We start from the raw sequence: 26,512 nt of genomic DNA on the forward strand, positions 1-26,512 counted from the left end.
GCAGATGATATGGAGATAAGTGAATGGACAGGTAATATTGAGGAAGCAGGGAGTCTGTAGAAAGATTTGGGACACCGGGCAAAGAACAGGAAGCTGGAATCTAGTGTAGGGGAGTTTATATCCATGCACTTTGGTAGAAGGAATGAAGGTGTAGACTATGCTCTGAATGAGAGAAAATTCAAAAATCCGAGCGGCAGAGGGACTTGTGAATCCTCATGCAGAATTCCCTCAATGTAAGTTTGCAGGTTGAGTCAGAGACAAATGCAAAGGTTAGCATTTTTTTCAAGAGGACTAGAATAAAAGAGCAAGGATGTAATACTTGGGCTTTATAAGGTATTTGGAGGATTGTGTAGCAGTTTTGGGCTTATCTAAGAAAAGATGGGTTGGCATTGGAGAGGGTACAGAGGAGGCTCATGAAAATGATTCCAGGAATGAAAATGTTAATGGATGAGGAGCATTTGATGGTTCCAGGCCTGTAATCACTGGAGTTTGGAAGAATGTGGGGGTTCTTATTGAAACCTATCGAACGTTGACAATGTAGAGTGAATGTAGAGAAGGCAGGAGAATGGGTTTGAGTGGGATAATAAATCAGCCATGATGGAATGGTGGAACAGACTCAATGACGAATGGCTTAATTATGCTGTTAACTGTCTAATAACTGTTCCGTGGGATATTGGCTTGCCTCCTCTTCCAAAGTCGAAGTTGAGTGTACTGTCGTTCACAAGTTAATGAAAAACATCCCGTCAGCAGTATCACAGCCACGTAATCAGAGGCAGCACTTAGAAGAAAAAAGCATCAGTTAGACATAAATGATAGATAATTTTTACAATAACAAACGCAATTGCAAAAAAAAAGTGCATTTAGATGCAAAGTGGTGATAGTGTTACTGTACTGAGATTGTGATTAGGGTTGTGTAGGTTGGTTCTTGAACCAGGTGATGTGGAATGAGCATTCTGTACTTAGTGCCTGATGGTGGCTGCAAAAAGCAGGCACAGTCCAGAAGGTGGGGATCTTCAGATTCGGATTTATTTATCACCTGTACCTGGAAACAGAAAGTGAAATGTATTAGGCAACACGAGTGAATCTGCAGATGCTGGAAATAAATAAAAAACACAAAATGCTGGCAGAACTCAGCAGGCCAGACAGCATCTATGGGAGGAGGTAGTGACGATGTTTTGGGCTGAAAAACACTCCTGATGAAGGGTTTCAGCCCGAAACATCGTCACTATCTCCTCCTATAGATGCTGTCTGGCCTGCTGAGTACTGCCAGCATCTTGTGTTTTTTAGTGAAATGTATTATCTGCGTTAACAACAAACACACCTAACGATATACTGGGGAGGCAGACCACAGGTATTAGCACACATCACAGCAAGCCCACAATGCTCAGCAGAACCACACAGGACACAGCAAACAACAAAACACACCAAGTCAAGTTTCTTGTTAAATGGACGTATATAGAAACAAGACAACGGTTCTCCAAAAACACTGTATTACACCTAACACAAAAACTTATGAAGGTAAGGATAAAATCACACATAAATAACAAAGTGCATTAATATTAAACATTGTAAGGTATGGAACAGATTAACCAGTGTCACAACACTTTGAATGCAATAAGTCTGGGAGTTGAGGAGCCTAATGACCTGTGGGAAGAAACTGTTTCTTATCCTGACCGTTCTTGTCTTTATGCATCGGAGTCTCCTGCCTGATGGTAGAAAGTTGAAGAGGGTGATGGATGGGTGGGTGGGATCCTTAATAATACTAAGGGCCCTGTGTATGCAGCACTCCTGATAGATGGTAGGGAGACCTCCATGATCCTCTCAGCTGTTCCCACAGTCCTTCGTGGGGACTTCTGGTCCGATGCACCAGATGGAGATGCAACTTGTCAGGATGCTGTCAATGGTGCTCCTGTAAGATGGAGGGTGGGAGCCTTGCTTGCTTCAGTCTTTGGAAGGGGAGGCACTGCTGTGCCTTCTTGTGCAGGGAGGTGATGTGAAGGGACCAGGTGAGGTCATCCATGATGTGACCTCCCAGGAACTTGGTGCACTTCACTCTCTATGGAGGAGCCGTGCATTCGCAGAGGGGGAGGGTTTGTCTGCGCCTTCCTGAAGTCCACAGTGATTCCCTTTGTCTTCTCCACATTCAGGCCTAGGTTGTTCTTCTCTCACCAATCCACCAGCTGCTCCACTTCCTCTTTATCCTCCGTCTCATCACCATTCTTGATAAGCCAACCACCGTTGTGTCAGCTGCAAACTTGATGACACGGTTTGAGCTGGATCCCGAGACACAGTCGTGTGTCAGCAGTGTGAACAGCAGCGGGCTGAGCACACAGCCCTGGGGAGTGCCAGTGCTCAGCGTAATGGGGCGAGAGACGTTGCTGCACACCCGGACTGACTGTGGCCTTGCTGTTAAGAAATCCAGGGTCCAGTTGCAGTGGGAGGTGCTGAGACCCAGTGAGGACAGTTTCCCCATCAGTTGCTGGGGTATGATGGTGTTAACTGCTGACCTGGTCTATAAACAGCTGTCTGACATCTGAGACCCCATTCTCCAGGTGGGACAGAACAGAGTGGAGGGCAGAGGCTATTGCATCATTAGTGGATTGATTTGAGCGATAAGCGAACTGGAAAGGGGTCAGTGTAGCCAGGAGAAAGGCTTTAATGTGCTTCATGATCAGCTCTATGTTAATAAAATCTCCTTCTACCTTAGGCCACAAACATATCAATCACCCCGATGAGTTATTAACTTCAAACTTTCTGCATAATCACTCAAAGAGTTGACCTGCACGTGCATGTAACGAGAGCTGTATAACTCATCTCCTTCTACCTTGGGCCACGAACTTATCAATCACCCCTTGTATTATTGGGCCCTGCAGTTTTGCGAGGGTTGATTCTGGACACAGTCTTCCTCACTTCAGCTTCAGCCAGACGGAGTGTCTGCTCCCCTGGGGGGAGGGCTGCCCTCCTCACCAACACCTTGTTCTGCGTAGAAGACATTCAGCCTCTGGGAGTGAAGCATCCTGGTCAGTGATGCACGGGGTAGACTTGTAGACTGTAACCCTCTGAATTCCCTGCCACGTGTGCTCCAGGTCTCTGGTATCGTAGGAGTGACTAAATTCTCTGAGAATGCTCCCATTTCGCCTTCCTGATTGAGTGGGAAAGCACACTTCTTTCTTCCATAAGAAACGCCGCATCTCCCAGTCTAAAGGCAGCAACATAATCCCTCAGCCATCTCCCATGGACCTCTGCGGTGAGCCGTGGCTTCTGATTTGCCCTCACCCACGAGAAATGCTTGTGTTTCACGATGGTAACATCCACAGGAACGACATCCACATGTAACCACACACACACACACACACACACACACACACACACACACACACACACAGACACAGACACACACACACACACACACACACTCACACTCACACACACACACACACACACACACACTCACACACACACTCACACACACACACACACAGACACACACACACACACTCACACACACACAGACACACACAGACACACACACAGACACACACAGACACACACACACACACTCACACACACACTCACACACACACAGACACAGACACTCTCACACACACACTCACACACACACTCTCACACACACACACACACACACACACTCACACACACAGACACACACTCACACACACACACACACACACACACACTCACACTCACACACACACACACACACACACACACTTCGCTATAAGGTGTGGGTAAGCATTCCCAAGAAGGGTCACCAGTTGAAAAACAACAGATGGAAAGATGCAAGAGCACGTTTATTTACTACCAGGTTAAAAAAAAGAGCAAAAGCTGCTGAAAAGTTGTGAAGGAAAAGCAAAACATGTACGTATGAAAATTTACAAATATACAGAGGCATTCTCCACGATGCATTTTGCCTTTCACTTTCTAATATAACTGTTCACTAACTGTCAACTCCAACCACACGTCTCTCGCAAAGCCAGACCGAGGGCTTCAGTCTGCCTCCACCAGGCCTAGAAGGTACAGGAAATTCTACTGTTGCACTGATGGGGGGGGGGGGGGGATCACGTGACCAGACCATAATAATTATTTCAGATGTGGAATTGGAACATATTAAACAGAAATTCTAACATCCTACGGTTTTATTCCATGATGAATGCCTTGGTTAAGCCCATAGATCAATGTCAGTGACTATGGGTCCTCAGCCATCTCTTCCTCCACTTGGTGTGCCACCCACGAGAGCTTCGGGCCTCTCTTTCCCTCCACTCCCTCAGCAGGGTGACAGGACACGTCAGAGAAGCCTCTCCTTTCCCCGGATGCAACACCAGAGACTGCACCTTGCTACCTCAGGACTTCAAAAGGCCCCTGCCACTTGAACGAGAGTTTGTTGGTGGAGGTGGGAATTAGCAGAAGGACCTTCTGACCAGGGGTGAACTCATATTGCCGTGCCTTACGTCATATCAACTCTTCTGGTTCTGCTGGGCCCTCCCCCAGATTGCGCCAAGCCTCCTCTCTGCAGGTGTCCAGACAATCCCTGGTTTGTGAGGCACAATGCTGCCTTGGGGCTTGTCCTCCTGAGCAAATCAAGGGGTCCCTGTTCAACAGGAGCTCCAAAGGGCTGAAGCGGGTCGTTGCCTAGGGAACTTCCCGACATGCCAGAAGGAGGAAGGACAGCCACTTATCCCCGTCTCTTCCAGCACCAGACACAAACTGGGTCCCGGTCTCTTCCAGCACCAGACACAAACTGTGTCCCCGTCTCTTCCCACACCAGACACAAACTGTGTCCCGGTCTCTTCCCACACCAGACACAAACTGGGTCCCCGTCTCTTCCAGCACCAGACACAAACTGGGTCCCGGTCTCTTCCCACACCAGACACAAACTGGGTCCCCGTCTCTTCCAGCACCAGACACAAACTGGGTCCCGGTCTCTTCCAGCACCAGACACAAACTGTGTCCCCGTCTCTTCCCACACCAGACACAAACTGTGTCCCGGTCTCTTCCCACACCAGACACAAACTGGGTCCCCGTCTCTTCCAGCACCAGACACAAACTGGGTCCCGGTCTCTTCCAGCACCAGACACAAACTGTGTCCCCGTCTCTTCCCACACCAGACACAAACTGTGTCCCGGTCTCTTCCCACACCAGACACAAACTGGGTCCCCGTCTCTTGCAGCACCAGACACAAACTGGGTCCCGGTCTCTTCCCACACCAGACACAAACTGGGTCCCCGTCTCTTCCAGCACCAGACACAAACTGGGTCCCGGTCTCTTCCAGCACCAGACACAAACTGTGTCCCCGTCTCTTCCCACACCAGACACAAACTGTGTCCCGGTCTCTTCCCACACCAGACACAAACTGGGTCCCCGTCTCTTCCAGCACCAGACACAAACTGTGTCCCCGTCTCTTCCTGCACCAGGCACAAACTGTGTCCCGGTCTCTTCCCGCACCAAACACAAACTGTGTCCCGGGCTCTTCCAGCACCAGACACAAACTGCGTCCCCGTCTCTTCCCGCACCAGACACATACTGTGACCCGTTCTCTTCCCGCACCAGACACAAACTGTGTCCCGGTCTCCTCCCACACCAGACACAAACTATGTCCCCGTCTCATCCCACACCAGACACAAACTGGGTCCCGGTCTCTTCCTGCACCAGACACAAACTGTGTCCCCATCTCTTCCAGCACCAGACACAAACTGGGTCCCCGTCTCTTCCTGCACCAGACACAAACTATGTCCCCGTCTCATCCCGCACCAGACACAAACTGTGTCCCCGTCTCTTCCCGCACCAGACACAGACTGGGTCCCCGTCTCTTCCCGCAACAGACACATACTGTGTCCCCGTCTCTTCCTGCACCAGACACAAACTGGGTCCCCGTCTCTTCCCACACCAGACACAAACTGTGTCCCCGTCTCTTCCCACACCAGACACAAACTGTGTCCCCGTCTCTTCCTGCACCAGACACAAACTGTGTCCCGGTCTCTTCCCACACCAGACACAAACTGGGTCCCCGTCTCTTCCAGCACCAGACACAAACTGTGTCCCCGTCTCTTCCTGCACCAGGCACAAACTGTGTCCCGGTCTCTTCCCGCACCAAACACAAACTGTGTCCCGGTCTCTTCCCACACCAGACACAAACTGTATCCCGGTCTCTTCCCGCACCAGACACAAACTGGGACCCCGTCTCTTCCTGCACCAGACACAAACTGTGTCCCGGTCTCTTCCCACACCAGACACAAACTGGGTCCCCGTCTCTTCCTGCACCAGACACAAACTGTGTCCCGGTCTCTTCCAGCACCAGACACAAACTGCGTCCCCGTCTCTTCCCGCACCAGACACATACTGTGACCCGTTCTCTTCCCGCACCAGACACAAACTGTGTCCCGGTCTCCTCCCACACCAGACACAAACTATGTCCCCGTCTCATCCCACACCAGACACAAACTGGGTCCCGGTCTCTTCCTGCACCAGACACAAACTGTGTCCCCATCTCTTCCAGCACCAGACACAAACTATGTCCCCGTCTCATCCCGCACCAGACACAAACTGTGTCCCCGTCTCTTCCCGCACCAGACACAGACTGGGTCCCCGTCTCTTCCTGCACCAGACACAAACTGTGTCCCGGTCTCTTCCAGCACCAGACACAAACTGCGTCCCCGTCTCTTCCCGCACCAGACACATACTGTGACCCGTTCTCTTCCCGCACCAGACACAAACTGTGTCCCGGTCTCCTCCCACACCAGACACAAACTATGTCCCCGTCTCATCCCACACCAGACACGAACTGGGTCCCGGTCTCTTCCTGCACCAGACACAAACTGTGTCCCCATCTCTTCCAGCACCAGACACAAACTGGGTCCCCGTCTCTTCCTGCACCAGACACAAACTATGTCCCCGTCTCATCCCGCACCAGACACAAACTGTGTCCCCGTCTCTTCCCGCACCAGACACAGACTGTGTCCCCGTCTCTTCCCGCAACAGACACATACTGTGTCCCCGTCTCTTCCTGCACCAGACACAAACTGGGTCCCCGTCTCTTCCCACACCAGACACAAACTGTGTCCCCGTCTCTTACCACACCAGACACAAACTGTGTCCCCGTCTCTTCCTGCACCAGACACAAACTGGGTCCCCGTCTCTTCCTGCACCAGACACAAACTATGTCCCCGTCTCATCCCGCACCAGACACAAACTGTGTCCCCGTCTCTTCCCACACCAGACACAAACTGGGTCCCCATCTCTTCCAGCACCAGACACAAACTGGGTCCCCGTCTCTTCCTGCACCAGACACAAACTATGTCCCCGTCTCATCCCGCACCAGACACAAACTGTGTCCCGGTCTCTTCCCACACCAGACACAAACTGGGTCCCCGTCTCTTCCAGCACCAGACACAAACTGTGTCCCCGTCTCTTCCTGCACCAGACACAAACTGTGTCCCGGTCTCTTCCCACACCAGACACAAACTGGGTCCCCGTCTCTTCCAGCACCAGACACAAACTGTGTCCCCGTCTCTTCCTGCACCAGGCACAAACTGTGTCGCGGTCTCTTCCCGCACCAAACACAAACTGTGTCCCGGTCTCTTCCCACACCAGACACAAACTGTGTCCCGGTCTCTTCCCGCACCAGACACAAACTGGGTCCCCGTCTCTTCCTGCACCAGACACAAACTGTGTCCCGGTCTCTTCCCGCACCAGACACAAACTGGGTCCCCGTCTCTTCCTGCACCAGACACAAACTGTGTCCCGGTCTCTTCCCACACCAGACACAAACTGGGTCCCCGTCTCTTCCTGCACCAGACACAAACTGTGTCCCGGTCTCTTCCAGCACCAGACACAAACTGCGTCCCCGTCTCTTCCCGCACCAGACACATACTGTGACCCGTTCTCTTCCCGCACCAGACACAAACTGTGTCCCGGTCTCCTCCCACACCAGACACAAACTATGTCCCTGTCTCATCCCACACCAGACACAAACTGGGTCCCGGTCTCTTCCTGCACCAGACACAAACTGTGTCCCCATCTCTTCCAGCACCAGACACAAACTGGGTCCCCGTCTCTTCCTGCACCAGACACAAACTATGTCCCCGTCTCATCCCGCACCAGACACAAACTGTGTCCCCGTCTCTTCCCGCACCAGACACAGACTGGGTCCCCGTCTCTTCCCGCACCAGACACAGACTGTGTCCCCGTCTCTTCCCGCAACAGACACATACTGTGTCCCCGTCTCTTCCTGCACCAGACACAAACTGTGTCCCGGTCTCTTCCAGCACCAGACACAAACTGCGTCCCCGTCTCTTCCCGCACCAGACACATACTGTGACCCGTTCTCTTCCCGCACCAGACACAAACTGTGTCCCGGTCTCCTCCCACACCAGACACAAACTATGTCCCCATCTCATCCCACACCAGACACAAACTGGGTCCCGGTCTCTTCCTGCACCAGACACAAACTGTGTCCCCATCTCTTCCAGCACCAGACACAAACTGGGTCCCCGTCTCTTCCTGCACCAGACACAAACTATGTCCCCGTCTCATCCCACACCAGACACAAACTGTGTCCCCGTCTCTTCCCGCACCAGACACAGACTGTGTCCCCGTCTCTTCCCGCAACAGACACATACTGTGTCCCCGTCTCTTCCTGCACCAGACACAAACTGGGTCCCCGTCTCTTCCCACACCAGACACAAACTGGGTCCCCGTCTCTTCCCACACCAGACACAAACTGTGTCCCCGTCTCTTCCCACACCAGACACAAACTGTGTCCCCGTCTCTTCCTGCACCAGACACAAACTGTGTCCCCGTCTCTTCCCACACCAGACACATACTGTGTCCCCGTCTCTTCCCACACCAGACACAAACTGTGTCCCCGTCTCTTCCCGCACCAGACACAAACTGGGTCCCCGTCTCTTCCCACACCAGACACAAACTATGTCCCCGTCTCATCCCGCACCAGACACAAACTGTGTCCCCGTCTCTTCCCGCACCAGACACAGACTGGGTCCCCGTCTCTTCCGGCACCAGATACAGACTGTGTCCCCGTCTCTTCCTGCACCAGATACAGACTGTGTCCCCGTCTCTTCCCACACCAGACAGATACTGTGTCCCCGTCTCTTCCCGCACCAGACACAAACTGTGTCCCCGTCTCTTCCTGCACCAGACACAAACTGTGTCCCGGTCTCTTCCCACACCAGACACAAACTGTGTCCCGTCTCTTGCCACAACAAACACAAACTGTGTCCCCATCTCTTCCCACACAAGACACATACTGGGTCCCTGTCTATTCCCACACCAGACACAAACTGGTCCCCGTCTCTTCCCACACCAGACACAAACTGCGTCCCCGTCTCTTCCCGCACCAGACACATACTGTGACCCGTTCTCTTCCCGCACCAGACACAAACTGTGTCCCCGTCTCTTCCTGCACCAGACACAAACTGTGTCCCGGTCTCTTCCAGCACCAGACACAAACTATGTCCCCGTCTCATCCCGCACCAGACACAAACTGTGTCCCCGTCTCTTCCCGCACCAGACACAGACTGTGTCCCCGTCTCTTCCCGCAACAGACACATACTGTGTCCCCGTCTCTTCCTGCACCAGACACAAACTGGGTCCCCGTCTCTTCCCACACCAGACACAAACTGTGTCCCCGTCTCTTACCACACCAGACACAAACTGTGTCCCCGTCTCTTCCTGCACCAGACACAAACTGGGTCCCCGTCTCTTCCTGCACCAGACACAAACTATGTCCCCGTCTCATCCCGCACCAGACACAAACTGTGTCCCCGTCTCTTCCCACACCAGACACAAACTGGGTCCCCATCTCTTCCAGCACCAGACACAAACTGGGTCCCCGTCTCTTCCTGCACCAGACACAAACTATGTCCCCGTCTCATCCCGCACCAGACACAAACTGTGTCCCGGTCTCTTCCCACACCAGACACAAACTGGGTCCCCGTCTCTTCCAGCACCAGACACAAACTGTGTCCCCGTCTCTTCCTGCACCAGACACAAACTGTGTCCCGGTCTCTTCCCACACCAGACACAAACTGGGTCCCCGTCTCTTCCAGCACCAGACACAAACTGTGTCCCCGTCTCTTCCTGCACCAGGCACAAACTGTGTCGCGGTCTCTTCCCGCACCAAACACAAACTGTGTCCCGGTCTCTTCCCACACCAGACACAAACTGTGTCCCGGTCTCTTCCCGCACCAGACACAAACTGGGTCCCCGTCTCTTCCTGCACCAGACACAAACTGTGTCCCGGTCTCTTCCCGCACCAGACACAAACTGGGTCCCCGTCTCTTCCTGCACCAGACACAAACTGTGTCCCGGTCTCTTCCCACACCAGACACAAACTGGGTCCCCGTCTCTTCCTGCACCAGACACAAACTGTGTCCCGGTCTCTTCCAGCACCAGACACAAACTGCGTCCCCGTCTCTTCCCGCACCAGACACATACTGTGACCCGTTCTCTTCCCGCACCAGACACAAACTGTGTCCCGGTCTCCTCCCACACCAGACACAAACTATGTCCCTGTCTCATCCCACACCAGACACAAACTGGGTCCCGGTCTCTTCCTGCACCAGACACAAACTGTGTCCCCATCTCTTCCAGCACCAGACACAAACTGGGTCCCCGTCTCTTCCTGCACCAGACACAAACTATGTCCCCGTCTCATCCCGCACCAGACACAAACTGTGTCCCCGTCTCTTCCCGCACCAGACACAGACTGGGTCCCCGTCTCTTCCCGCACCAGACACAGACTGTGTCCCCGTCTCTTCCCGCAACAGACACATACTGTGTCCCCGTCTCTTCCTGCACCAGACACAAACTGTGTCCCTGTCTCTTCCAGCACCAGACACAAACTGCGTCCCCGTCTCTTCCCGCACCAGACACATACTGTGACCCGTTCTCTTCCCGCACCAGACACAAACTGTGTCCCGGTCTCCTCCCACACCAGACACAAACTATGTCCCCATCTCATCCCACACCAGACACAAACTGGGTCCCGGTCTCTTCCTGCACCAGACACAAACTGTGTCCCCATCTCTTCCAGCACCAGACACAAACTGGGTCCCCGTCTCTTCCTGCACCAGACACAAACTATGTCCCCGTCTCATCCCACACCAGACACAAACTGTGTCCCCGTCTCTTCCCGCACCAGACACAGACTGTGTCCCCGTCTCTTCCCGCAACAGACACATACTGTGTCCCCGTCTCTTCCTGCACCAGACACAAACTGGGTCCCCGTCTCTTCCCACACCAGACACAAACTGGGTCCCCGTCTCTTCCCACACCAGACACAAACTGTGTCCCCGTCTCTTCCCACACCAGACACAAACTGTGTCCCCGTCTCTTCCTGCACCAGACACAAACTGTGTCCCCGTCTCTTCCCACACCAGACACATACTGTGTCCCCGTCTCTTCCCACACCAGACACAAACTGTGTCCCCGTCTCTTCCCGCACCAGACACAAACTGGGTCCCCGTCTCTTCCCACACCAGACACAAACTATGTCCCCGTCTCATCCCGCACCAGACACAAACTGTGTCCCCGTCTATTCCCGCACCAGACACAGACTGGGTCCCCGTCTCTTCCGGCACCAGATACAGACTGTGTCCCCGTCTCTTCCTGCACCAGATACAGACTGTGTCCCCGTCTCTTCCCACACCAGACAGATACTGTGTCCCCGTCTCTTCCCGCACCAGACACAAACTGTGTCCCCGTCTCTTCCTGCACCAGACACAAACTGTGTCCCGGTCTCTTCCCACACCAGACACAAACTGTGTCCCGTCTCTTGCCACAACAAACACAAACTGTGTCCCCATCTCTTCCCACACAAGACACATACTGGGTCCCTGTCTATTCCCACACCAGACACAAACTGGTCCCCGTCTCTTCCCACACCAGACACAAACTGCGTCCCCGTCTCTTCCCGCACCAGACACATACTGTGACCCGTTCTCTTCCCGCACCAGACACAAACTGTGTCCCCGTCTCTTCCTGCACCAGACACAAACTGTGTCCCGGTCTCTTCCAGCACCAGACACAAACTGTGTCCCCGTCTCTTCCCACAGCAGACACAAACTGGGTCCCCGTCTCTTCCCTCACCAGACACAAACTCTTTCCTGGTCTCTTCCTGCACCAGACACAAACTGTGTCTCTGTCTCTTCACGCACCAGACACAAACTGGGTCCCCGTCTCTTCCCACGCCAGACACAAACTGTGTCCCCGTCTCTTCCTGCACCAGATACAAACTGTGTCCCGGTCTCTTCCCGCACCAGACACAAACTGCGTCCCCGTCTCTTCCTGCACCAGACACAGACTGGGTCCCCGTCTCTTCCCGCACCAGACACAGACTGTGTCCCCGTCTCTTCCCACACCAGACACAAACTATGTCCCCGTCTCATCCCGCACCAGACACAAACTGTGTCCCCGTCTCTTCCCGCACCAGACACAGACTGGGTCCCCGTCTCTTCCGGCACCAGATACAGACTGTGTCCCCGTCTCTTCCTGCACCAGATACAGACTGTGTCCCCGTCTCTTCCCACACCAGACACATACTGTGTCCCCGTCTCTTCCCGCACCAGACACAAACTGTGTCCCCGTCTCTTCCTGCACCAGACACAAACTGTGTCCCGGTCTCTTCCCACACCAGACACAAACTGTGTCCCGTCTCTTGCCACAACAAACACAAACTGTGTCCCCATCTCTTCCCACACAAGACACATACTGGGTCCCTGTCTATTCCCACACCAGACACAAACTGGTCCCCGTCTCTTCCCACACCAGACACAAACTGTGTCCCCGTCTCTTCCTGCACCAGACACAAACTGGGTCCCCGTCTCTTCCTGCACCAGACACAAACTGTGTCCCGGTCTCTTCCAGCACCAGACACAAACTGCGTCCCCGTCTCTTCCCTCACCAGACACAAACCCTTTCCTGGTCTCTTCCTCCACCAGACACAGACTGGGTCCCCGTCTCTTCCCGCACCAGACACATACTGTGTCCCCGTCTCTTCCCACACCAGACACAAACTGTGTCCCCGTCTCTTCCTGCACCAGACACAAACTGGGTCCCCGTCTCTTCCTGCACCAGACACAAACTGTGTCCCGGTCTCTTCCCACACCAGACACAAACTGGGTCCCCGTCTCTTCCTGCACCAGACACAAACTGTGTCCCGGTCTCTTCCAGCACCAGACACAAACTGCGTCCCCGTCTCTTCCCGCACCAGACACATACTGTGACCCGTTCTCTTCCCGCACCAGACACAAACTGTGTCCCGGTCTCCTCCCACACCAGACACAAACTATGTCCCCGTCTCATCCCACACCAGACACAAACTGGGTCCCGGTCTCTTCCTGCACCAGACACAAACTGTGTCCCCATCTCTTCCAGCACCAGACACAAACTGGGTCCCCGTCTCTTCCTGCACCAGACACAAACTATGTCCCCGTCTCATCCCGCACCAGACACAAACTGTGTCCCCGTCTCTTCCCGCACCAGACACAGACTGTGTCCCCGTCTCTTCCCGCAACAGACACATACTGTGTCCCCGTCTCTTCCTGCACCAGACACAAACTGGGTCCCCGTCTCTTCCCACACCAGACACAAATTGTGTCCCCGTCTCTTCCCACACCAGACACAAACTGTGTCCCCGTCTCTTCCTGCACCAGACACAAACTGTGTCCCCGTCTCTTCCCACACCAGACACAAACTAGGTCCCCGTCCCTTCCAGCACCAGACACAAACTGTGTCCCCGTCTCTTCCTGCACCAGGCACAAACTGTGTCCCGGTCTCTTCCCGCACCAAACACAAACTGTGTCCCGGTCTCTTCCCACACCAGACACAAACTGTGTCCCGGTCTCTTCCCGCACCAGACACAAACTATGTCCCCGTCTCTTCCTGCACCAGACACAAACTGTGTCCCGGTCTCTTCCCACACCAGACACAAACTGGGTCCCCGTCTCTTCCTGCACCAGACACAAACTGTGTCCCGGTCTCTTCCAGCACCAGACACAAACTGCGTCCCCGTCTCTTCCCGCACCAGACACATACTGTGACCCGTTCTCTTCCCGCACCAGACACAAACTGTGTCCCGGTCTCCTCCCACACCAGACACAAACTATGTCCCCGTCTCATCCCACACCAGACACAAACTGGGTCCCGGTCTCTTCCTGCACCAGACACAAACTGTGTCCCCATCTCTTCCAGCACCAGACACAAACTGGGTCCCCGTCTCTTCCTGCACCAGACACAAACTATGTCCCCGTCTCATCCCGCACCAGACACAAACTGTGTCCCGGTCTCTTCCCACACCAGACACAAACTGGGTCCCCGTCTCTTCCAGCACCAGACACAAACTGTGTCCCCGTCTCTTCCTGCACCAGGCACAAACTGTGTCCCGGTCTCTTCCCGCACCAAACACAAACTGTGTCCCGGTCTCTTCCCACACCAGACACAAACTGTGTCCCGGTCTCTTCCCGCACCAGACACAAACTGGGTCCCCGTCTCTTCCTGCACCAGACACAAACTGTGTCCCGGTCTCTTCCCACACCAGACACAAACTGGGTCCCCGTCTCTTCCTGCACCAGACACAAACTGTGTCCCCGTCAATTCCTGCACCAGACACAAACTGGGTCCCCGTCTCTTCCCGCACCAGACACAAACTGTGTCCCGGTCTCTTCCAGCACCAGACACAAACTGCGTCCCCGTCTCTTCCCGCACCAGACACATACTGTGACCCGTTCTCTTCCCGCACCAGACACAAACTGTGTCCCGGTCTCCTCCCACACCAGACACAAACTATGTCCCCGTCTCATCCCACACCAGACACAAACTGGGTCCCGGTCTCTTCCTGCACCAGACACAAACTGTGTCCCCATCCCTTCCAGCACCAGACACAAACTGTGTCCCCGTCTCTTCCCGCACCAGACACCGACTGGGTCCCCGCCTCTTCCCGCACCAGACACAGACTGTGTCCCCGTCTCTTCCCGCAACAGACACATACTGTGTCCCCGTCTCTTCCTGCACCAGACACAAACTGGGTCCCCGTCTCTTCCCACACCAGACACAAACTGTGTCCCCGTCTCTTCCCACACCAGACACAAACTGTGTCCCCGTCTCTTCCTGCACCAGACACAAACTGTGTCCCCGTCTCTTCCCACACCAGACACAAACTGTGTCCCCGTCTCTTCCCGCACCAGACACAAACTGGGTCCCCGTCTCTTCCCACACCAGACACAAACTATGTCCCCGTCTCATCCCGCACCAGACACAAACTGTGTCCCCGTCTCTTCCCGCACCAGACACAGACTGGGTCCCCGTCTCTTCCGGCACCAGATACAGACTGTGTCCCCGTCTCTTCCTGCACCAGATACAGACTGTGTCCCCGTCTCTTCCCACACCAGACACATACTGTGTCCCCGTCTCTTCCCGCACCAGACACAAACTGTGTCCCCGTCTCTTCCTGCACCAGACACAAACTGTGTCCCGGTCTCTTCCCACACCAGACACAAACTGTGTCCCGTCTCTTGCCACAACAAACACAAACTGTGTCCCCATCTCTTCCCACACAAGACACATACTGGGTCCCTGTCTATTCCCACACCAGACACAAACTGGTCCCCGTCTCTTCCCACACCAGACACAAACTGCGTCCCCGTCTCTTCCCGCACCAGACACATACTGTGACCCGTTCTCTTCCCGCACCAGACACAAACTGTGTCCCCGTCTCTTCCTGCACCAGACACAAACTGTGTCCCGGTCTCTTCCAGCACCAGACACAAACTGTGTCCCCGTCTCTTCCCACAGCAGACACAAACTGGGTCCCCGTCTCTTCCCTCACCAGACACAATCTCTTTCCTGGTCTCTTCCTGCACCAGACACAAACTGTGTCTCTGTCTCTTCACGCACCAGACACAAACTGGGTCCCCGTCTCTTCCCACGCCAGACACAAACTGTGTCCCCGTCTCTTCCTGCACCAGATACAAACTGTGTCCCGGTCTCTTCCCGCACCAGACACAAACTGTGTCCCTGTCTCTTCCTGCACCAGACACAGACTGGGTCCCCGTCTCTTCCCGCACCAGACACAGACTGTGTCCCCGTCTCTTCCCACACCAGACACAAACTGGTCCCCGTCTCTTCCCACACCAGACACAAACTGTGTCCCCGTCTCTTCCTGCACCAGACACAAACTGTGTCCCGGTCTCTTCCCGCACCAGACACAAACTGCGTCCCCGTCTCTTCCCGCACCAGACACATACTGTGACCCGTTCTCTTCATGCACCAGACACAAACTGTGTCCCCGTCTCTTCCTGCACCAGACACAAACTGTGTCTCTGTCTCTTCACGCACCAGACACAAACTGGGTCCCCGTCTCTTCCCACGCCAGACACAAACTGTGTCCCCGTCTCTTCCTGCACCAGATACAAACTGTGTCCCGGTCTCTTCCCGCACCAGACACAATCTGTGTCCCGTCTCTTGCCACAACAAACACAAACTGTGTCCCCATCTCTTCCCACACAAGACACATACTGGGTCCCTGTCTATTCCCACACCAGACACAAACTGGTCCCCGTCTCTTCCCACACCAGACACAAACTGTGTCCCCGTCTCTTCCTGCACCAGACACAAACTGTGTCCCGGTCTCTTCCCGCACCAGACACAAACTGCGTCCCCGTCTCTTCCCGCACCAGACACATACTGTGACCCGTTCTCTTCCCGCACCAGACACAAACTGTGTCCCCGTCTCTTCCTGCACCAGACACAAACTGTGTCCCGTTCTCTTCCAGCACCAGACACAAACTGTGTCCCCGTCTCTTCCCACACCAGACACAAACTGGGTCCCTGTCTCTTCCCTCACCAGACACAAACTCTTTCCTGGTCTCTTCCTGCACCAGACACAAACTGTGTCTCTGTCTCTTCACACACCAGACACAAACTGGGTCCCCGTCTCTTCCCACGCCAGACACAAACTGTATCCCCGTCTCTTCCTGCACCAGATACAAACTGTGTCCCGGTCTCTTCCCGCACCAGACACAAACTGCGTCCCCGTCTCTTCCTGCACCAGACACATACTGTGTCCCGATCTCTTCCTGCACCAGACACAAACTGTGTCCCCGTCTCTTCCTGCACCAGACACAAACTGTGTCCCGGTCTCTTCCAGCACCAGACACAAACTGTTTCCTGGTCACTTCCTGCACCAGACACAAACAGTGTCCCAGTCTCTTCCCGCACCAGACACAAACTGTGTCCCCGTCTCTTCCTGCACCAGACACAAACTGTGTCCCCATCTCTTCCTGCACCAGACACAAACTGGGTCCCCATCTCTTCCTGCACCAGACACAAACTATGTCCCCGTATCTTCCCGCAACAGACACAAACTGTGTCCTGGTCACTTCCAGCACCAGACACAAACAGTGTCCCAGTCTCTTCCCACACCAGACACAAACTGTGTCCCCGTCTCTTCCCTCACCAGACACAAACTCTTTCCTGGTCTCTTCCTCCACCAGACACAAACTGTGTCCCCGTCTCTTCCTGCACCAGACACAAACTGGGTCCCCGTCTCTTCCTGCACCAGACACAAACTGTGTCCCCATCTCTTCCTGCACCAGACACAATCTGGGTCCCCGTCTCTTCCCACACCAGACACAAACTATGTCTCTGTCTCTTCACGCACCAGACACAAACTGGGTCCCCGTCTCTTCCCACACCAGACACAAACTATGTCCCCGTATCTTCCCGCAACAGACACAAACTGTGTCCCGGTCTCTTCCTGCACCAGACACAAACTGTGTCCCCGTCTCTTCCTGCACCAGACACAAACTGTGTCCCGGTCTCTTCCAGCACCAGACACAAACTGTGTCCTGGTCACTTCCTGCACCAGACACAAACAGTGTCCCAGTCTCTTCCCACACCAGACACAAACTGTGTCCCCGTCTCTTCCCTCACCAGACTCAAACTCTTTCCTGGTCTCTTCCTCCACCAGACACAAACTGTGTCCCCATCTCTTCCTGCACCAGACACAAACTGTGTCCCCATCTCTTCCTGCACCAGACACAAACTGTGTCCCCATCTCTTCCTGCACCAGACACAAACTATGTCCCCGTATCTTCCCGCAACAGACACAAACTGTGTCCCGGTCTCTTCCTGCACCAGACACAAACTGTGTCCCCGTCTCTTCCTGCACCAGACACAAACTGTGTCCCGGTCTCTTCCTGCACCAGACACAAACTGTGTCCCCGTCTCTTCCTGCACCAGACACAAACTGTGTCCCGGTCTCTTCCTGCACCAGACACAAACTGTGTCCCCGTCTCTTCCTGCACCAGACACAAACTGTGTCCTGGTCACTTCCTGCACCAGACACAAACTGTGTCCCCGTCTCTTCCCTCACCAGACACAAACTCTTTCCTGGTCTCTTCCCGCACCAGACACAAACTGTGTCCCCGTCTCTTCCCTCACCAGACACAAACTCTTTCCTGGTCTCTTCCTCCACCAGACACAAACTGTGTCCCCGTCTCCTCCTGCACCAGACACAAACTGTGTCTCTGTCTCTTCACGCACCAGACACAAACTGGGTCCCCGTCTCTTCCCACGCCAGACACAAACTGTGTCCCCGTCTCTTCCCGCACCAGACACAAACTGTGTCCCCGTCTCTTCCCGCACCAGACACATACTGTGTCCCGATCTCTTCCCGCACCAGACACAAACTGTGTCCCCGTCTCTTCCTGCACCAGACACAAACTGTGTCCCGGTCTCTTCCAGCACCAGACACAAACTGTGTCCTGGTCACTTCCTGCAGCAGACACAAACAGTGTCCCAGTCTCTTCCCGCACCAGACACAAACTGTGTCCCCGTCACTTCCTTCACCAGACACAAACTCTTTCCTGGTCTCTTCCTCCACCAGACACAAACTGTGTCCCCATCTCTTCCTGCACCAGACACAAACTGTGTCCCCATCTCTTCCCGCACCAGACACAAACTGTGTCCCCATCTCTTCCAGCACCAGACACAAACTGGGTCCCCGTCTCTTCCCACACCAGACACAAACTATGTCCCCGTATCTTCCCGCAACAGACACAAACTGTGTCCCGGTCTCTTCCTGCACCAGACACAAACTGTGTCCCCGTCTCTTCCTGCACCAGACACAAACTGTGTCCCCGTCTCTTCCTGCACCAGGCACAAACTGTGCACTCCCACGCACACCTAATCCCACACACACACACACACACACACACACACACACACACACACAATCACACTTACATACACCATGCACTCCCACGCACACCTAATCACACACATACACACACAATCACACTTACATATACCATGCACTCCCACGCACAACTAATCACACACACACGCACACACACTCACACTTACATGCATGATGCAATGCACTCCCACGCACACCTAATCACACACACACACACACACACACACACACACACACAATCACACTTACATACACCATGCACTCCCACGCACACCTAATCACACACATACACACACAATCACACTTACATATACCATGCACTCCCACGCACACCTAATCACACACACACACACACACACACACACACACACACAATCACACTTACATACACCATGCACTCCCACGCACACCTAATCACACACATACACACACAATCACACTTACATATACCATGCACTCCCACGCACAACTAATCACACACACACGCACACACACTCACACTTACATGCATGATGCAATGCACTCCCACGCACACCTAATCACACACACACACACACACACACACACACACTTACATACACCATGCACTCCCACGCACACCTAATTCCACACACACCTAATCATACACACACACAAGCACAATCACACTTACATACACCATGCACTCCCACACACACCTAATCGCACACACACACACACACTCACAATCACACTTACATACACCATGCACTCCCACACACACCTAATCATACACACACAAGCACAATCACACTTACATACACCATGCACTCCCACACACACCTAATCCCACACACACCTAATCCCACACACACCTAATCATACACACACACACAAGCACAATCACACTTACATACACCATGCACTCCCACACACACCTAATCCCACACACACCTAATCATACACACACACACAAGCACAATCACACTTACATACACCATGCACTCCCACACACACCTAATCCCACACACACCTAATCATACACACACACACAAGCACAATCACACTTACATACACCATGCACTCCCACGCACACCTAATCACACACTCACCTAATCATACACACACACACACAAGCACACTTACATACACCATGCACTCCCACACACACCTAATCCCACACACACCCACACCCACACACACACACACCCACACACACACACACACAATCACACCCACACACACACACACACACACACACACTCACACACACACACACACACACACACATACACGATCACACACACACACACACACACACATACACCCTGAGGATATACCATTTTTGCCACTTACTCCGAGGGTTAAACAGTCTGATGTAACGAAGCCCTTCGTGTCAGTCCCATCATCCGGTTTGACTTTGACTGATCCACGTACAACCCCATCTGCAGGGCTGAGGCAGCCCTTTGTCTCAAAGCTCTGGAGACCGGCTTCAGTGCCGTCCTCACCAGCTGTCCGTGTGCAGTTTGCAGGTCCTCGTCTGTTTCCCTTGGGTGCTTCAGTTTCCTCCAACATCCTGAAGACGTGAGCCTGGGTAGGTTAAATGCCACTGTAAATTACCCTTGGTGTGCAGCTGGGGAGAATTAAGAGCAGGATTCAGGTAGGATTAAAGTAAAAGAGGGTGTTTTCCCAGCAGCCCGGTGTCAGGTACCTGAGTGACATGCTCCAGCAGAATGAGCCTCACTGTTGGGGGTGACTCCATTTTCAGGAGCTGTTCAGTGACTGTTAAATTCAAACACATTCACCAGGCTCTTCTGATGAGGTTTTCAAATGACTGCCAAGGAAGTGAAGATCCCAGCACTAACCCTACCAGTCCCAGCTTGGGTGCTAACGTTGTGCTGCGTGCTTGTAGGCACAAGGGACAGCAGATGCCGGAAGCCTGGAGTGACACACCAGGGAGCTGGAGGAACTCGGCAGGTTGGGTGGCACTGGTGGGGGCTTTTACAGGAAAATAAAGAAATACAATAAAAATTATGAACAATTATTCCGAAACAAAGAAGAACAAACAACCAAGCCAGGCCCTCTGATACAATAATACCAAGGAATTTAAAGTTACTCACCTTGTTACACACCACAGCCTTGCGAATCAGAACCCCAACACATTCAGGTAGTTAAACATCAGGAACTGAAATAGGTTTATTTTCACACACTCATGTCCTGATATTGATTGTTTTGCAACAGCAGTTCATTGCAATTCATAAAAATTACTGGAAGTTACAAAAATGTGTAAATAGTATAAAAGGCAAATAATGAAGTGATCCATGGATTTGTGGATCATTCAGAAATCTGCTGGCAGAGAGGAGGAAGTTGTTCTTTAAACCTTGAGTGCAGGTCTTCAGGCTCCTGTAGAGTGGTAACACAATATGTCCCAGAAGGTGAGGGCTTTTAATCTTTTCGAGGCACCAACTCCTAAAGATGTCCTTGACGGTAGGAGGCCTGTGCCAGTGAGAGAGAAGGCTGCAGCCTCTTTCAAACTGGCGCACTCAAGCCCGCACGCCAGGCAGCGATGCAACCCAGCAGAGTACCGGACATCTGCAGAGATTTGGTGACCTGCTAAATGTCCTCAAACTCCTCGTGAAGCAGAGCTTGCTGCTGGGCCTTCTTTGTGGTTGCCTCAATACGTTGGGCCCAAGATAGATCCTGACATCTTAACATCCAGGAAGATAAAGCTGCTGACCCTCCAGTGAGGACTAGCATGTCTCCCGATTTCCCTTTCCGAGAGTCCACAATGAATTCCTTGGACTTGCTGGGGTTGAGAGTGAGGTTGTTGTTGTGATACCACTCAACCAGCTGATGTTCTGCCAAGAATCATTTGGTGAAGTTATAAACAGTGATTGAGCTGTACACTTAAGACCACATGGTTTTTAAGAGTAGAGAGCGTAGAGCAGTGGGCTGAGCATGCATACTTGAGGGGTGCCCATGTTGATTGTCAGTGAGGAGGAGATGTTATTACTGATCTGTTATTAATGATGAGGAAGTCAAGGATCCAGTTGCAGAGGGAGGTACAGAAGCCTGATTTTTGAATCTTGAGGGATAAGTCAAGTCAACTTTTATTGTCATTTCGACCATAACTGCTGGTACAGTGCATAGTAAAAATGAGACAAAGTTTTTCAGGACCATGGTTTATATGACACAGTACAAAAAACTAGACTGAACTACGAAATAAAAAAATAACACAGGGAAAGCTACACCAGACTACAGACCTACACTGGACTGCATAAAGTGCACAAAAACAGTACCGGCATTACAATAAATAATAAACAGGACAATAGGGCAGTACGGTGTCAGTCCAGGGTTTGGGTATTGAGGAGTCTGATAGCTTGGGGAAAGAAACTGTTACGTAGTCTGGTTGTGAGAGCCCGAATGCTTCAGAGCCTTTTCCCAGACAGTAGGAGGACGAAGAGTTTGTATGAGGGGTGCATGGGGTCCTTCATAATGCTGTTTCCTTTGTGGATGCAGTGTGCAGTGTAAATGTCTGTGATGGCGGGAAGAGAGACCTCGATGAACTTCTCAATTGACCTCACTATCCGCTGCAGGGTCTTGCGACCCGAGATAATGCAATTTGATGTTGAATACTGAGCTATGGGTGGTAAGGAGCAGCCTAGCGTAGTCTGAGCTGTCAGTGAAGGGGATGGAGGATTGGCTGGGCCAGGTGCCAAAGAGCATGGCCTCCCGCTTACTGCAGTAGACTTGGGCCTCCAATGCCAACTCAGCCCGGTTGCAGATGCTGTTCAATCTGTGAGTTTCTTCATGTATCAAAATAAACTTTATTAAGAACACAAAACACAAACATAAACTGTGCAATGCCTTTCCATTCTTCACCTTCATAGTCAATGCTTTCATACATATCAGTAGCACTGCAGTCACTCATGAGGTGGTACACTGCTGCGTTAATTCGGGAGCTTCCACCCTCTGCCGTAGTGGAAGAACCCTGTACCGTAATCCTTCCCACTGAGCCAGGCTTTAGTACGTCCCTCAGCTCGTATTCCTGCAGGCCGGAATGCGCCGGTCAGTAACATTCCTGCACGGATATCCAGCTGTGCCGCAAGATCAACGAATTTCGGGCGGACCAAAGGGCGTTGCTCACCGAGCAGATCACCTGCCAGCAGCATCTGACATTGTGAGTTCGCTCACGTAGATCACAGCAGTGCAACTACAGGCTACAAGACCTGAGAAACAAAAAGCCCCGAGCACCAATTCCTCTTTTTGTTGTGGTGAAGGTAAGGTCTTCCCACGGAACCCAGGAAGCAGTACCTCGACCCTGTGGTGGCTGCCAGTAACTGTGTGACCTTCTCTCCTGCCCCCTCGCTTCCTCTGGCAGGCCACAAAACCACTCGGCCCGAGGCAGATAGGGGGAAGGTGAATTACTCGTGGGGTCTGGGTGGACTGAGTCATACGATGGGTGATTGATAAGTTTGTGGCCTACAGTAGAAGGAGTCCATTTTAGAAAACCTAGCACATCTATTTTTCAACATAGTCCCTTCCTACATTTACACACTTAGTCCAGCGATCGTGGAGCATATGGGTCCCTTCTTGGTAGAAGTGGTCCACAGCAGGGGTGATTGTGGCCTAAGGTAGGAGGAGATGAGTTATTAACTTCAAACTTTCTGCATTATCACTCAAAGAGTTGAACTGCACATGCACGTAACGGGAGTGTCTTGGCCCTTCAGGTGGTCCACAGCAGGAGTGATTGATAAGGTCATGGCCTAAGGCAGAAGGAGATGAGTTATACAGCTCTCGTTACATGTACATGTAGTTCAACTCTTTGAGTGAAAATGCAGAATGTTTGAAGTTAATAACTCATCTCCTTCTACCCTAGGCCAAGTACTTATCAATCACCCCTGCTGTGGACCACTTCTGGAGGTTCAAGATGCCGACTTCTACAAAGAAAGGATCCATATGCTCCATGACCGCTGGAGTAAGTGTGTAAATGTAGGAAAAATAAATGTGCTAGCTACCTTAGGCCACAAACTTATCAATCACCCCGGTCGGTTCCATTGTTTGAGCACGGCGAGTGGAATTGCTTCCGGTCTCTGCCAGCAGGGGGAGCTGAGAGCTGCGGAGGGTCCTGATGGTGGGCAGAGCACAGTGGGGTTGGGCTTAGAGGGAGAGGAGCCCGTATTGAGCCCTCATGCAGTTCACTCACAGAACACACACAGTACACATAAACACACACAAGGTAAACACAGGATACACAAGATACACAGGGCACACACAGCACAAATAGGGTACACACGGGAAACACACAGACACTCTTTGGCACATACAGGCGTATGGAATGAGCCAGAGGAAGAGTTTGAGGAAGGTACAATAACCATGTTTAAAAAACAATTGGATAAGTACACAGATTGCAAACGTTTTGAGGGATATGGGTCAAATCAGTGTCAAAAATGCAACTTTAGACTTTTTACGTAAGTGATCTGGATGAAGAAATTGGTGGCATTGTGGCCATGTTTGTAGACGATACCTTGATAGGTGGAGGGACGGGCAGTGTCGTAGGCTGGGAATCTACAGGTTGGGAGAATGGGCAAAGGAGTGGTAGATGGAATACAGTGCAGGATGGATGGGGCTATGCACTTTGGCAAGAATAAAGATATAGACTATTTTCTAAATGGGGAGAGAATTCGGAATTCAGGGGTACAACAGGACTTAGAAGTCCTAGGTCAGGACTCCCTTAAGGTTAACTTGCAAGTGTAGTGTCAGCATTCATTTTGGGAAGATTAAGAGTAAGTACTGGTGAGGCTTTGGAAGGCAGTGTTCACACCAACTTGGAATGTTGTGAGCAATTTTGGGCCTTTCTAAGAAAAATAGCCATGAAGAGGGTCCAATGGAGGTTCACAAACATAATCCCAGGAATGAAAAGATTAGCATATGAGGAACATTTGATGTCTCTGAGTCTGTCCTCAATGGAGTTCAGTAGGGAGGATCTCATTGAAAACTACTTGACACAGAAAGTCCTGAATAACTTAGAGAGAGCGGATGTTTCCATTAGTAGGAGAGTCCAGGATCCAAAGGCACAGCCTGAAAAAAAAGGGGTACCCCATTAAAACAGAGATGAGGAGGGCTTTCTTCAGGCAGAGGTTGGTGAATCCATAGAATTCATTGCCATTGAGAGCTATGGAGGCCAAGTCACTGGTTGTGTTTAAAGCAGAGACTAATAGGTGAGGGGGTTAGGGCTTACAGAAAACAAAGAAAAAGCCATGCTTGAAATGCAGAGCAGAATTGATGGGCCAAGTGGCTGAATTCTGCTCCTAAATCTTATGGCTTTATGATTCAAGTTGGCCACTGTGTTTCACACAGTACACTGACTGCCTTGCAGCAAAAATAATCCATGCATTGGGAAGCAGTGAGGGGCATCCTTACCTTGTGAAAGCTGATCTATAAACAGTAGCCATTGCTTTCTTTGTCCGTATTCCCAATGAAAACTACAGATATTGGAACCGAGAGGGAGGACCGAGAGCAGATATCGTCTCTGCTTGCCAGCTGCCTGCCTGAGAAGCTTCGCAGTCCTCTGGCTGACCTGACCTGCTCACTGCGTTGCCATGTGTCCCAAGAAGTTGTCTCTTGAGAGTCCTCCTTCCAAAGCTTTATTGTTTTTTCTAACAGACACGCAGGCTGTTTAATCAACTGCCAGGCCTGTTTGCAGGGCAGCAGTAGATCTGCTGGCACAGGATTCCAGCCTCTACACCCTGAGGGACTGTCCTTAGCGTGTGTTGTGAGTGGGGGAGGATCCAGGCTTGGCAACGGGGAGAGGAGGCCTCCGTTCCACATCATTTATTTTACACTGTAACACCTACCTTTTAGTTCAAAAATCAACTACAATATGTGTTGCAAATGCAATCAGTACTTAGTCACTTTTATTTCAAAAATATACTTAATACATACAGTCAATACATGACTTACTATGAATGTTATTTTTAATATTTATTCATTATGATGTATAATACATACAATTATAGTATAAATACATATTTCACTATTATTAATTAATTTTATTTCAAAAATAGACCTTATTAGTTATATTTATGCAGTAGACATGAAAATGATGTATTTCCGTGCAATTCTTACAGCAATTTATTTTGACCAAATTCTTTAATGTATACAGTAAATGCAATCTTTATGATTCTAACATTAGATTTAATTTTAAATATAATTTATTCATATATGTAGTTAGCATTACATGGGCGTCTTTCTCTATGATCCTTACAGTAATTTTCATCTCAAAAATATGCAATTTTCATAATATTTACACTAAAAACAATG

The 26,512-nt window shown here is 51.9% G+C and overlaps 1 long non-coding RNA gene across 1 annotated transcript; it reads right to left on the minus strand.

The window, feature by feature from the left end:
* Positions 1–863: 863 nt before the first annotated feature.
* Positions 864–25,934, minus strand: LOC132378152 (uncharacterized). The gene is made up of 3 exons (XR_009506902.1): positions 25,613–25,934; positions 20,546–20,779; positions 864–1,042 (listed from the first exon to the last, which is right to left on the minus strand). It is a non-coding gene; the product is annotated as an uncharacterized LOC132378152 (long non-coding RNA).
* Positions 25,935–26,512: the final 578 nt, after the last annotated feature.

Source organism: Hypanus sabinus, chromosome 19 (genome assembly GCF_030144855.1).
Source record: "Hypanus sabinus isolate sHypSab1 chromosome 19, sHypSab1.hap1, whole genome shotgun sequence".
Lineage (NCBI taxonomy): Eukaryota > Metazoa > Chordata > Chondrichthyes > Myliobatiformes > Dasyatidae > Hypanus > Hypanus sabinus.